A 13148-nucleotide genomic window follows, 5' to 3' on the forward strand; every position below is an offset into this window, starting at 1 on the left:
TAAGTTCTTTTTTTTATAAATTTGTAAAATTAATTAAATTTAAGTCCTTTTTTAGGCATATTAAAAAGAATCTTAATTTGTTTGTCAGGTATATTTTAATGAAAATTCAAGACAATGAAGTTGATTCAGATACGCGTTCAAATGACTTAAATGATATATTAAATGCATTAAAATAACGGATTCTAGAATATAAAGATGAATTTAAACCAAACTACCAAAGATTGGCATGATATTTGATACGGCTTGTAACACCCTACCACATAGAGTCTTATGCTTAAGTCATAAAGCTGACGTGACAAGGTATTACGACCTCTAAAAGTAAAAATATATATATAATGGTATTGAAAAGGGGTAATACACGAGGAGCCTTGAAAGATAGGTAAAACAAAATCGTAAAATAAAAAGCACAACACTCAGAAATACGGATTACTTGCGTGTGAAGAGAACTAAGATTTAGAAGTATAGACTAAACAAAAAGTGAGAATAGAGAACCAAGGATACAAAATAACTAGCTCCTAACTCAGCGTGCGAAGCCAAGGCTGGCCGGAGAATATTTATATACGTATATACATATTCCAAAATCCCAAAATACAGAGATAAAACCTTAACTCTCCTTAAAACTCTAAGAGGAAAAAATAAAAAAGTTTCTTGGAGAGGAAACTAAGTACATAGACATTCAAAACTGTACATCAAAATAAAACCCAGAGATTACTCGGCTTCAGAAGTCCAAACGCCTAGTGAGGAGCCTCTCGACCTGCATCTGAAAACAACAACACAATATGGGGTGAGAACTCGAGGTTCTCAGCATGGTAAAGGTACCACGCACATAATATATAAAGTTCTGGGAATGCCAGAGGCAATCCTAGAATGCCGACACTCAGATTATAAAACTTAAACTTACTGAACAGAAACGATAAAAGGGGTAGGTGTCAAAGAATTCTAAACTCAACTTAAACTTTATCTTAACACCCAACCTGTCCACCTTTCCTCCGTTCCTCCATCTCCAGTGGTTTTACAAATACAGACAAACAGGCAATTGCAAGCACAGGTAGGAGACAAGTAGTGCAAGTAGCAATTATCACAAGTATCATAATATATTCAGTTAGGCAATCCCAAAAAAGGCATAGCAAACAAGAAAACAAAATGCATATGATGAATGTCTATCCTACTGGCCGTGAGCTCACGTGTCGGTTACTTTGCCAGAACTTGACACATCTGGTAGCCAACCCAGACATTGATCTCTTGGTTGCGCATCTCCAGGAGGATCATAAACGAAGGAGAGTGCCTTTCCACCTTCTCCTGGAGGTTTCACGAAGGAGAGTGCCTTTCCACATCGAAGGAGTGTGCCTTTCCATCTTGCAACCAGAGAAGAATATGGGGGAAACAATACGAAGGAGAGTGCCTTTCCACCTTCCCACATCTACATCACGACAAGAGAGGAAATTTCCATTCTCAACTTGCCATATCGACCATTTTGGCCACACACAGTCATCCCCAAATCTCATCATTTATCATAATCATTTCCTTACATTCGTTCTTTATAGCCGTAACAACATATATTCATTTAGTTTTCACATCATTCTCTTATAATTCATCACGTTTACCCTTTTCTTTATCCCCAAGTTACCTCAATTTCCTAGCTTCTACTAATTACTAAGCTTACTAATAAGATCTAGGGTTAAAAGGATAAAAACAGAAGCTTAGAGGTTCGAAACCATGTTTGAATTATAAATATACAGGTGCTGGAAAAACAGAGTGTGTGCGGACACACACAAGTGTGCGTGCGCACACTCTGTGAGAAACAGAGCGTGTGCGTGCATGCGCAAACCACCCCAGAATTACTTGGTGTGCGTGCGCCTCACCTATGCGAGCGCCACCAGCAGAAAGCATATCCTGGTGCGTGCTTGGCACAATGGCGTGCGTACGCACACTTTCTGAAAAACACCAGGTGTGCGTGCGCACAAAGGCGTGCGTACGCACAGGTGAAATGTTTGCTACTGCTGGGTGCGTGCACACGTCAGTGTCCGTAGGTGATGAGCGGATAATTTATACCCTTTTTGGCATTGTTTTTATATAATTTTTAGTATGTTTTAGTTACTTTTTATTATATTTTTATCAGTTTTTATTCAAAAATCACATTTCTGGACTTTACTATGAGTTTGTGTGTTTTTCTGTGATTTCAGTTATTTTCTGGCTGAAATTGAGGGACCTGAGCAAAAATTTGATTCAGAGGCTGAGAAAGGACTGCAGATATTGTTGGATTCTGACCCTCCTATACTCGAAGTGGATTTTCTGGAGCTACAGAAGCCCAATTGGTGCCCTCTTAATTGCGTTGAAAAGTAGACATCTTGGGCTTTCCAGTAATATATAATAGTCCATACTTTTCTCGAGATTTGATGGCCTAAACTGGCGTTCAAACGCCCACCAAAGACCTTTTTCTGGAGTAAAACGCCAGAACTGGAGTTAAACGCCCAAACTGGTACCCAAGCTGGCGTTTAACTCCAAGAATGGCCTATGCACGTGAAAGCTTCAATGCACAGTCCAAGCGCACACCAAGTGGGCCTCGGAAGTGGATTTCTGCACTATCTACACTTAGTTACTTATTTTCTGTAATCCCTAGTAACTAGTTTAGTATAAATAGCACTTTTTACTATTGTATTAGGGAGCTTATACCATATTTCACGTTTGGAGAGACTGGCCATTTGGCCATGCTTAGACCTTTTTCTCTTATGTATTTTCTACAGTAGAGTTTCTACACCTCATAGATTAAGGTGTGGAGCTCTGCTGTTCTTCATGAATTAATGCAAGTACTATTGTTTCTCTTTCAATTCACGCTTACTTCTTCTCCAAGATATACTCTCGTACTTAATTCAGTTAAGTCAGAATGAAGGGGTGACCCATGACAATCACCCAATATCTTCGTTACTCGTTTAGCCAAGATCTGCGTGCCTGACAACCACAAGCGGTCTACATGATGTTCAACGTAGTCATTGGACGATAGCCAGAGTATATTCTCTTGGGTCTCTAATCCACGGACCGAGTTTGTGATATTAGGATCTTCGTGGTATAGGCTAGAACCATTGGCAGCATTCCTGAGATCCGGAAAGTCTAAACCTTGTCTGTGGTATTCCGAGTAAGATCTGGGAAGGGATGACTGTGACGAGCTTCAAACTTGTGAATGTTGGGCGCAGTGACAGTGTGAAAAAGGATAAGGGTCCTATCCCGATGCTAGTGAGAACCGACAGATGATTAGCCGTGCGGTAGCTGTACCTGGTATTTTTCATCCGAGACGAGAAATCCGATAGTTGATTAGCCGTGCAGAGATCGTACCTGGTATTTTTCATCCGAGAGGATCATACAGCTTGCCATGGAAGGGAGCACGCATGATTAGAAGAAGGTAATAGGAAAGCAGAGGTTCAGAAGCAACAAAGCAACTCCAAACGCTTATCTGAAATTCCCACCAATGAATTACATAAGTATATTCTATTTTATTTTATGTTTTATTTATCTTTTAATTATCAAAACCTCATAACCATTTGAATCCGCCTGACTGAGATTTACAAGATGAGCATAGCTTGCTTCAAGCCGACAATCTCCGTGGGATCGACCCTTACTCACGTAAGGTATTACTTGGACGACCCAGTGCACTTGATGGTTAGTTGTGCGGAGTTGTGAAAAGTGTGAATCACAATTTCCCACACCAAGTTTTTGGCGCCGTTGCCGGGGATTGTTCGAGTTTGGACAACTGACGGTTTATCTTGTTGCTTAGATTAGGTAATTTTATTTTATGTTTAAGCTTTTTATTTTTATTTTCGAACAAACAAAAAAAAAATTTTGTTCTTCAGAATTTTTAAGAATGAATTCTAGAGCTTCTTGAGATATGTTGAAGCCTGGCTGGCTGTTAAGCTATGTCTAATCTTTTGGACCGAAGTTTCCGCTTTCCATTGTAGAAAGGACATGTCTGTAATTGGTATGCTAAAGCTTGGCTGGCCATTTGGCCATGTCTAATTCTTTTGGACCGAAGCTTTAGACTAACATTGCACGAATCTTGGAATTCTTATTAAAAATTTTGAATTTCTTTATTATCTTTTTCCAAAATAATTTCGAAAAATATACAAAAAATTTAATAAAATCATAAAACCAAAAATTTTTTATGTTTCTTTTTTGAGTCTTGTGTCAAATTTTAAGTTTGGTGTCAATTCCTTGTTTGATCTTTAATTTTTCTTGTTTTGTGTCTTTTCTTATTTTTCATATGCATTTTCGAATTATTGATGTCTAAAGTTTAAAAATTTCTAAGTTTGGTGTCTTGCATGTCTTTCTTTTCTTAAAAATTTTCAAAAATATGTTCTTGATGTTCATCATGATCTTCAAAGTGTTCTTGGTGTTCATCTTGACATTCAAAGTGTTCTTGCATGCATTATTTGTTTTGATCTTAAATTCTTATGTCTTGTGTCATTTTGTTATTTTTCTCTTTCTTCATTAATTCAAAAAAATAAAAAATAATATCTTTCCCTTATTTTACTCAGAAATTTCGAAATTTTGGGTTGACTTAGTAAAAAATTTTTAAAATTAAATTGTTTCTTGTTAGTCAAGTCAAAATTTCAATTTAAAAATCTTATCTTTTCAAATCTTTTTCAAAAATCAAATCTTTTTCATTTTTCTTTTTAACATTTTCGAATTTCTTAAATAAATTTTCAAAATCTTTTTCTTAATTTTATTTCATATTTTCGACAACTTTACTAACAATTAATGTTTTGATTCAAAAATTTCAAGTTTGTTACTTTCTTGTTAAGAAAGGTTCAATCTTTAATTTCTAGAATCATATCTTTTAGTTTCTTGTTAGTCAAGTCATCAACCTTAATTTTTAAAATCAAATCTTTTTAAATTTCTTTTTCAAATATTTTTCAAAATAAATTTCAATCATATCTTTTTCAAAACTTAATTTCAAATCTTTTTCTAACTTCTTATCTTTTCAAAATTTATTTTCAAATTTTTTTCAATTAACCACTTGACTTGTTTGTTTTAATTTTAAAAAGTTTACTATTTCTTATCCTTTTCAAAACCACCTAACTAGTTTTCTCTCTCTAATTTTCGAAAACCACTAACCACTTTTTCAAAATTCTTTTTAATTAACTAATTGTTTTAAATTCTAATTTTATTTTACTTCTTTTCTTAGATTTCGAATTCTAACTTAATTAATTAAATAAAAACAAAAATATTTTTCTTTTCTTTTAATTAGTATTCGAACTCTCTCCCTCTCATCTCTTTCTGTTTATTTTATTTATTTACTAACACTTCTCTTCTACTCATAATTTGAACCCTCTCCCTCTCTCTGTGTTCGAATTTCTTCTTCTACCTCATTCTTCTATTCTTCTATTCTTATACTCACCTAAAGGAATCTCTATACTGTGACATAGAGGATTCATCTTCTTTTCTGTTCTCTTCTTTTTCATATGAGCAGGAACAAGGATAAAAACATTTTTGTTGAAGTTGATCCTGAACCTGAAAGGACTCTGAAGAGGAAGCTAAGAGAAGCTAAAGCACAACACTCTAGAGAGGACCTAACAGAAATTTTCGAAAAAGAAGAAGACATGGCAGCCAAAAATAACAACAATGGTGGAGATGCAAGGAAGGTGCTTGGTGACTTTACTGCACTAACTTCTGACTTCTATGGAAGAAGTATCTCAATGCCTGCAATTGGAGCAAACAACTTTGAGCTTAAGCCTCAATTAGTTTCTCTAATGCAGCAGAATTGCAAGTTTTATGGACTTCCATTGGAAGATCCTCATCAATTCTTAGCTGAATTCTTGTAAATCTATGACACTGTTAAGACCAACGGGGTTAATCCTGAGGTCTACAGACTTATGCTTTTCCCCTTTGCTGTAAGAGACAGAGCTAGGATATGGTTGGACTCACAACCTAAAGAAAGCCTGAACTCTTGGAAAAAGTTGGTCAATGCTTTCTTGGCCAAATTCTTTCCACCTCAAAAGTTGAGCAAGCGTAGAATGGAAGTCCAAACCTTCAGACAAAAGGAAGGTGAATCCTTCTATGAAACTTGGGAAAGATACAAGCAATTGATCAGAAGGTGTCCTTCTGACATGCTTTCAGAATGGAGCATCTTATGTATATTCTATGATGGTCTGTCTGAATTGTTCAATATGTCATTGGACCACTCTGCTGGTAGATCTCTTCATCTGAAGAAAATGCCTGCAGAAGCCCAGGAACTCATTAAAATGGTTGCGAATAACCAGTTCATGTATACTTCTGAGAGAAATCCTGTGAATAATGGGATGACTCAGAAGAAAGGAGTTCTTGAGATTGATACTCTGAATGCCATATTGGCTCAGAATAAAATATTGACTCAGCAAGTCAATATGATTTCTCAGAATCTGACTGGAATGCAAGCTGCATCCGGCAGTACTAAAGAAGCCTCCTTTGAAGGAGAAGCTTATGACCCTGAGAATCCTGCAATGGAAGAGGTGAATTACATGGGAGAATCCTATGGAAACACCTATAATCCTTCATGGAGAAATCACCCAAATTTCTCATGGAAGGATCAACAGAAGCCTCAACAAGGCTTTAATAATAATAATGGTGGGCGAAATAGGTTTGGCAATAGCAAGCCTTTTCCATCATCTTCTGAGCAACAGACAGAGTATTCTAAGTAGAGCCTCTCTAACTTAGCAACCATAGTCTTTGATCTATCTAAGACCACTCTCAATTTCATGACTGAAACAAGGTCCTCCATTAGAAATTTAGAGGAATAAGTGGGTCAGCTGAGTAACAGAGTTACTGAAACTCCTCCTAGTACTCTCCTAAGCAATATAGAAGAGAATCCCAAAAGAGAGTGCAAGGCCATAACTATAACCGAAATGGCCAAACCTATAGAGGAGGAAGAGGCAGTGATTTCCAGTAAGGAAGACCTCAATGGACGTCCACTGACCACTAAGGAGTTTCCTATTGGGGAACCAAAGGAATCTGAGGCTCATACAGAGACCATAGAGATTCCACTGAACTTACTGTTGCCATTCATGAGCTCTAATGAGTATTCTTCCTCTGAAGAGGATGAAGATATTGTTGAAGAGCAAGTTGCTCAGTATCTAGGAGCAATTATGAAGCTGAATGCCAAGTTATTTAGTAATGAGACTTGGGAGGATGAACCTCCATTGCTCATCAATGAATTGAATGCCTTGGTTCAATTGAAATTACCTCAAAAGAAACCGGATCCTGGAAAATTCTTAATACCCTGTACCATAGGCACCATGACCTTTGAGAAGGCTCTGTGTGACCTGGGGTCAGGTATAAATCTCATGCCACTCTCTGTAATGGAGAAACTAGGGATCTTTGAGGTACAAGCTGCAAGAATCTCACTAGAGATGGCAGACAAATCAATGAAACAGGCTTATGGACTTGTAGAGGATGTCTTAGTGAAGGTTGAAGGCTTTTACATCCCTACTGATTTCATAATCCTAGACACTGGGAAGGATGAAGATGAATCCATCATCCTTGGAAGATCCTTCCTAGCCGCAGCAAGAGCTGTGATTGATGTGGACAGAGGAGAGTTAGTCCTTCAATTGAATGAGGACTACCTTGTGTTCAAGGCTCAAGGATCTTCTTCTGTAACCATGGAGAAGAAGAATTCTTTCAATATAGAGTCAAACAGAGCCCCCACACTCAACTTCTAAGTTTGATGTTGGAAGGCCACCATTAAGCTCTGAGTCTCTGTGAAGCTCTCTAAGAGCTCACTGTCAAGCTATTGACATTAAAGAAGCGCTTATTGGGAGGCAACCCAATGTTATTTAATTATGTTTAATTTCATAGACATTTGTTTTCCATTGTTATTTTATGTTTTCTTTATGTTGATGATCATGTGAAGTCATAAAAACAACTGCAGAATTAAAGCAGAATCAAAATCAGCATAAAAAATAGCACACCCTAGAAGACAGGCTTACTGGCGTTTAAACGCCAATAAGGATAGCAGAATGGGCGTTTAACGCCCAGTTTGGCAGCATTCTAGGCGTTAAACGCCAGAAATGGCAGATAGACTGGCGTTAAACGCCAGAAAGGGGTGTCTAGTGTCTGGCTGGCGTTAAACGCCAGAATTGGCAGACAGACTAGCGTTTAATGCCAGAAAAGGGTGTTTGATGGGCATTAAACACCAGAAAAGGTAGCAGAGTTAGCGTTAAATGCCAGAAATGGCACACAGGGGGCATTTAAACGCCAAAAAGGTACAGGGAGTAGAATTCCTTGACACCTCAGGATTTATGGACCCCACAGGATCCCCACCTACCCTAACTCACCCTCTCTTCTCTTCACACCTCTCCATAACACTCTTCCCCAAATACCCTTGACCAATCACATCAATACCTCTTCCCCAAACACCATTCACCTATCAAATCCTACCCTCTTCCCCACAATCCCTTCACCACTCACATTCATCCATCATAAAACCCCACCTACCTCACCATTCAAATTCAAAATATTTCCCTCCCAAACCCAACCCCTTCATACATGACTGATAAACCCCGTTTTTAGGGTTTATCATGCATAGAATCTAAGAGTTTTATCAATGATCTTCCACACTTATTCTTATAAAACTGCATGATTCTGTGTTTCTTTCTCATTTTTCCTCATAGATGAAAATGTGCTTCTTTTGCATCAAAATAGATACATTGTAATCCTCCTCAATTACCATTAGATGCCTTGATCCGTTTGTTGAGTGATTTCAGAAGTCATAGGGCAAAAATGGCTAAGAGGAATGAAGGAAGCATGCATGAATGGAAGGAGCATGAAACAAAATCAAAGAATTGAAGTTGCACATGCACGCGCACGTGCACCGTGCGCATACACGTGGATGTGTTCATCCAGAGCCAGCGCAGTGGAGCCGAGTGAGGAGCCGGTGCGCCTATATGGCTGGGTCATATCCCTTATGACGCTCGCGCGCACCTTACGCCTGCGCGCAAGATCGCAAAGGACCCAGGGACGCGTACGCGTGTAGTGCGTGTACACGTCGATGTGCGCACATGATTTTTTAAATAAAACACGTGCCCAGCGATTTCAGGGGGTTCCCAGACCCTGTTTTGGAGCAAATCTTGGAGGGAAAAGCTTAAGAAGATCAAGGATTAGGAGTGTTAGGACAATTAGTGACAATTCTAGATATTTTTAGGAAGTTAGTTACATTTTATTTCTAGAGAGAGAAGCTCTAACTTCTCTCTAGGTTTTCATCCTCCATTGCAAGTTTCCTTGGAATTCTTGGTGAGATCCATTGATAATTGACTTTTTGTTTTACTACAAGTGTAGATCTATTCTTCTTCTACTCTTAATTGATGTTCTTTTGATTCAATTCCTTAGATCTAGATTTGGTTCATTTTGTTACTTTGAATTTGGATTAATGAATTGAGGTTTTATTCAATTGTATGATTGTTGATGATTGTTTGGATTTGATAGCTTTGATTCAATTCTCTTCTCTCAATTGCATCATGTATTCTATAATTGCCTACCAATTGTTTGTGATAATGACAACCTTAGCTATGGAGTAAATTTCTCTTACTTGGCTTAGAGGTTGAGTTATTGGAGACACTTGAGTAGTTGATATCAATTGAAGATTATGAATTGAGAATTGCTAATTGACTTGGAGTGCACTAAAGCTAAACTTCCCTAGGGTGAGACTAGGACTTGTGACTCAAGTTAGTTAATCTCACTTGACTTTCTTCCATTGTTAGGGGGTTAACTAAGTGAAGCAACAATCAACTCTTATCACAATTGAAGGAAACTATAATGATGGAACTTCCAATGCTTACCCTTGGCCAAGGCTTTTATTCCAATTAATTGTTGATTGCCTTACTAGTTTGAATTCTTGCACCAATTCTCAAAACCATAAAAGCTTTCCTAATCAATGATGCACATTCTAAAGCAATTCCTAGGGAGAACAAGCCGGGATCAATACTCTCGGTCATAGATTTTAGAATTGTTTGATGCGGTATTCGTGTGTTGGTTAGACTATACTCACGATCGGATTCATCACTAGTTTCTAACCAGCATAAGAATATTTACATTCATCAAAATGGCGCCGTTGCCGGGGATCGAACTCGGGTCACCCGCGTGACAGGCGGGAATACTCACCACTATTGCTTATGTGTGCTATTCTATTGGTTAGTGTGAATATGTTGATATGTGAATACTTGCATTTCTTTCTTAATTGATTGGTTGCTTGTTTGATTGTTAGTTAGGATTAGTCTTTGCTTAGATAGCAATTAATGTCATGAGTTTCTTATCTCCTTCATTGTATGACGTGTTCACTACCAAATCCGAGCTTAGCACCCTTTGATTCGGAAATTGAAAGAACATTGCTTCATATTAGGCAAGCTCGGAGGCGGTTGGTCTTTGAGGAAGGTGAAAAGGTTTTTACCAATTCACCAACCATATCATCGTCATCCAACGAAGGCACCAATTACTCTTCTATTGATACTATTAATAGTTTTTCTTTTGATCTAGGTTTTGACAACATGGCCGCTCCAAGGAGAGTTACTCTCAAGGAAGCGGGTGCACCAGATTTTGTTCTTCAACCTCTACATGTACTTCATCCCAACTTGAATGCAAACTTTGAACTCAAGACCGCTCTCATCCATCTCTTACCAAAGTTCCATGGACTTCTCGCACAAGATCCAATTAGACACCTCAAGGACTTTCATGGTGTGTGCTCGACTACTAGGTGGGAAGGATCCGATGAAGTGGCTATATGGTTGTTCGCCTTCCCCTTTTCTCTTGAGGGAAGAGCCAAGGAGTGGTTCTATACCTTACTTAGTGATGTTGTGTCCGATTGGGATTTGCTTAGGAGAGAATTTCTTGATAAGTTCATGCCCGTGAAAATGACGGACAAGCTAAGAAAGGAGATCTCATGTATTGTACAAGGCGAAATGGAAACTTTGTATGAATATTGGGAACGGTTTTGCAAACTTCTTGATTCATGTCCCAACCATATGATTGACACTCAAGTCTTGCTTAGCTATGTGTGCCAAGGCATGAGGGAGCAAGATAAGAATTTGTTGGATGCTTCAAGCAACGGTTCTTTGTCAAAGTATAGGACGGCGGAGGAGGCATGGCAACTCATTACCGACTTGGCCGAATCCACTCAACATGCTAGACGGAGAGTCAACCGTCCAAAGGCCGTAAATAAAGTTTCTTCTAGTGGTGAGACTGCTACCCTTACTAAGACCTTGTGTGAAATGACAAGCCTTCTAAAGCAACTCCAAGTAAATCAACAACAACCTCCATCTCAACAACAATCTTCTCCTCAAAACCAACAATGTCAATAATTAGTCCCCCAAAGAGTGTGTGGCATTTGCTCATGCTACTCCCACTACACGGACGAATGTCCAAGTCTCCAAGAAGATAGCACTCTAGTGGCTACCTACAATTTTTATGATCTCCCCTACTATGAACGTTCTAATCAAGGATACCATAACCAATGGAGTAATTATAACCAAGGGTACCCCCAACAAGGAGGCAACTATAGCCAAGGGAGTAACAACTCCAATTAAGGATGGAGGGATAGCTCCAACCAAAGTTGGCGGGACAATTATTAACAAGGAGGAAGGGACAATGGAGGCAACCAAAGATGGAACAACAACACTTCACAAAACTGCTATTCACAAAACCCTCCAAACCAACAACCAAATCAAGAAAGAAACTATCAAACCTACATACCACCTCATAGACAACCACTTCCACCCAACCAACCCCAAGCACCACAAATTACCTACCCTTCCACATCTCCAAATCAAGATGACACACTCCGATCCATACTCCAAGGACAAAAGGAACTCCAAAACACCCTCAACTCAAGTCTTAATGGCCTCACTTAGCTTCTACTCTCTAAGCTCTCATTGCTCGCATGGAGCCACCTTCTATTCCCACTCCTCAAGTCTCAACCTCTAGTGCCATACCCTCTCAACCTTTACCCAACCCCCAAAGGTGGCATCAATGCCATAACCTTGAGGTCCGGAACGCAATTGAAGGAAAGAGACTCAAAGGCACCTAATCTAATGAAAGTTTCTCAAGAGGAAAATGGAGTTGAGATAGAAGAAATTGAAGAGGAGGAGGAGTCACATGTAATAGTTGAAGATGAAGACCCTCAACCAAGGAGTAAAGTCCCTAGAAGGGAGCAAATCTTGGAGGAAGTGACCTGGTGCACGAAATTGTGATACATATCCATGGCTTCAAAGGCCTGGTGCTCTGATCTAGTTTTATTGTCTGTCACAACTTCGATACAACTAACCAGCAAGTGCACTAGGTCGTCCAAGTAATACCTTACGTGAGTAAGGGTCGAATCCCACGGAGATTGTTGGTATGAAGCAAGTTATGGTCACCTTGCAAATCTCAGTTAGGCAGATATAAAGTGATAATGGAGTTTTCGCATAATAAATAATAAAATAGGGATAGAGATACTTATGTAAATCATTGGTAGGAATTTCAGATAAGCGAATGGAGATATCTATGGAGTGTAGAAACTCTACCGTTGAAAATACATAAGTGAAGGGTCCAGGCATGGCCGAGATGGCCAGCCCCCTAAAACGTGATCAAAGGATCATAAGGTAATCCAAAGATGCCTAATACAATAGTAAAAGGTCCTATTTATAATAAACTAGTCACTAGGGTTTACATGAGTAAGTAATTGATGAATAAATCCACTTCCGGGGCCCACTTGGTGTGTGTTTGGGCTGATCCTGAGTGTTGCACGTGCAGAGGCCATTTGTGGAGTTGAACGCCAGTTTCTGTGCCAGTTTGGGCGTTCAACTCTGGTTTTGGATCCTTTTCTGGCGCTGGACGCCAGATTTGGGCAGAAGGCTGGCGTTGAACGCCAGTTTACATCGTCAATTCTTGGCCAAAGTATGGACTATTATATATTGCTAGAAAGCCCTGGATGTCTACGTTCCAACATGATAGATCAGAGACTAGATTTGCTAAATTAGAAGCATTTTGTTCAGAGTTCTCTGTCTGTTGCTGAGTGGATGATGGAAAAGGTTTGCTATTGCTAAACCTGTTTCTTCCACCATTATTAAAGCCTTGTTGGGGCTTTTGATCCTTCCATGAGAAATTTGGATGATTTCTCCATGTTGAGTTATAGGTGTTTCCATAAGGTTCACCTA

This window comes from Arachis ipaensis, chromosome B02, assembly GCF_000816755.2.
Source record: "Arachis ipaensis cultivar K30076 chromosome B02, Araip1.1, whole genome shotgun sequence".
Taxonomy (NCBI): Eukaryota; Viridiplantae; Streptophyta; class Magnoliopsida; order Fabales; family Fabaceae; genus Arachis; species Arachis ipaensis.